Source organism: Bison bison, unplaced genomic scaffold (genome assembly GCF_000754665.1).
Source record: "Bison bison bison isolate TAMUID 2011002044 unplaced genomic scaffold, Bison_UMD1.0 scf7180017864456, whole genome shotgun sequence".
NCBI classification, from domain to species: domain Eukaryota; kingdom Metazoa; phylum Chordata; class Mammalia; order Artiodactyla; family Bovidae; genus Bison; species Bison bison.
The window spans coordinates 28,219,190-28,221,662 of record NW_011495018.1 but is presented as its reverse complement, the minus strand read 5'-3'; positions in this window follow the sequence as shown (position 1 = coordinate 28,221,662).

Here is a 2,473-nt window from a genome sequence, read left to right as displayed (position 1 = left end):
TTTGGACTGTGAAGAAAGCTGAGTGCTGAAGAATTGATGCTTTTGAACTATGGTGTTGGAGAAGACTCTTGAGAGTCCCTTGGACTACAAGGAGATCCAACCAGTCCGTTCTAAAGGAGATCAGTCCTGGATGTTCTTTGGAAGGACTGATGCTAAAGCTGAAACTCCAATACTTTGAAACTCCTCATGCGAAGAGTTGACTCATTGGAAAAGTCTCTGGTGCTGGGAGGGATTGAGGGCAGGAAGAGAAGGGGACGACAGATGATGAGATGGCTGGATGGCATCACTGCCTCAATGGACATGAGTTTGAACTCCGGGAGTTGGTGATGGACAGGGAGGCCTGGCGTGCTGCAATTCATGGAGTTGCAAAGAGTTGGACACGACTGAGCGACTGAACTGAACTGAAGTTAAATCAAGAGAAAAACAGATATGATTTCTACACATTCTAACCAACATTTGTTATTATTGTTTTAAACATAGCCATTCCAGAACTAGTGAACTTGTATCTTATTGTGGTTTTGATTTGTATTTCCCTGATGGCTAATTATGCTGACCATCTCTTCACATGCTTATTGGCTACTTGTATGCCTTCTTTGGAGAACTGTCTATTCACATTCTTTGCACATTTTTTTACTTTGTTGTCTTTTTACTGTTGAGTGGTGAAAGAGTTTTTGTATATTGTATGTCAATGTTCATTGCAGCATTATTCACAATAGCCAAAAGGTAGAAACAACCAAAGTGTGCATCAGCAGATGAATGGACAAACAAAATGTGTGTACAATGAAATATTAATCGGCCAAACAAAGGAATGAAGTTCTGATACATGCTACTACCACATGGATGAACCTTATAAAGATAATGTTAGGGGCCTCTCTGGTGGCTCAGTGGTAAAGAATCCACCTGCCAGTGCAGGAGACACAGGTTGATTCCTGATCCTGGAAGATCCCAAATGCAACTGAGTAACTAAGCCTGTCCACCACAACTATTGAGTCTGTGCTCTAGAGCCCAGGAGCCGCAACTACTGAAGTCTGCATGCCCTAGAACCTGCGCTCCACAACAAGAGAAGCCACCACAATGACAAGCCTGTACACTGGAACTAGAGGATAACCCGTTTGTATTCAATATGTAGGATAGGCAAATTCATTGAGTTGGAAAGTAGATTACAGGTTATCAGGAGCTTGAAATGCAAGTAATAGAAAATTCTTGCTTAATGGATACAAAGTTTCTCTTTAGGTTTATGAAAGTTTTAGAAATAAATAGTGGTAATGGTTGCAGAATATTGTAAATGTAACTAATGCCACTGAATTACGTACTTAAAAATGGCTGAAATGGTAAATTTTGTGATGTATATGTATTTCATCACAATTGTTTTTTTAAAGGTGGCTTTGGCAGCTGTGAAGAAATCAGATTGAAGTTTAAGATTACAGCAGGAATCCAGGTTAAAGATGATCTGCTTTTCTTTCCAGAGCCACTCTATCATTCTCTTCCCTGTTCTGTGCTCCAGGAAGCTGATCTGTGGTGACCAATTAACCAGCTGGTAGACCCTCTAACTTCTGGTTAAATTTGGTCAGTGTGGAGCATTGCCAACATGGAGGACTGATGAAGAGATCAGAGGGTGAGGGGAAAATGAGATCAGGGTATTCTCCTGGCTCCCATCCTACAGGATGCTGTGGGCATCTATCCCCTGATGAAAGGTGTCAATTCCTACCACACAGCCCTCTCCACAAAGCTTTCTCTGTCCTTGTATTCTAGTAATGAATAGAATTCATTCATTCATTCATCCCCTCCGTCATTTCTACTAGGGATATAGTGGCCACCCCTAGTGCACTTGTATTTCCCAATATATTAGTTATCAATTCACTTGCTCAGTCGTGTCCGACTCTTTGCGACCGCATGAACCACAGCACGCCAGGCCTCCCTGTCTATCACCAACTCCCAGAGTTTACCCAAACTCATGTCCATTGAGTTGGTGATGCCATCTAACCATCTCATCCTCTGTCGTCCCCTTCTCTTCCCGCCTTCAATCTTTCCTAACATCAGGGTCTTTGCAAATGAGTCAGCTCTTTGTATCAGGTGGCCAAAATATTCTCATTTCAGCTTCAACATCAGTCCTTCTGATGAACACCCAGGGCTGATTTCCTTTAGGATGGACTGGTTGGATCTCCTTGCAGTCCAAGGGACTTTCAAGTCTTCTCCAGCATAATTTGAAAGCATCAATTCTTCAGCACTCAGCTTTCCTTATAGTCCAACTCTCACATCCATACATGACTACTGGAAAAACCATAACTTTGACTAGATGGACTTTTGTTAGCAAAGTAATGTCTCTGCTTTATAGTTCATTTATTAAACTTTCTTAGAATTACCTGGTGGATACCTGTGGCGGATTCGTTTCGATATTTGGCAAAACTAATACAATATTGTAAAGTTTAAAAAAAAAAAAAAGAATTACCTGGTGGTCCAGTAGTTAGGACGT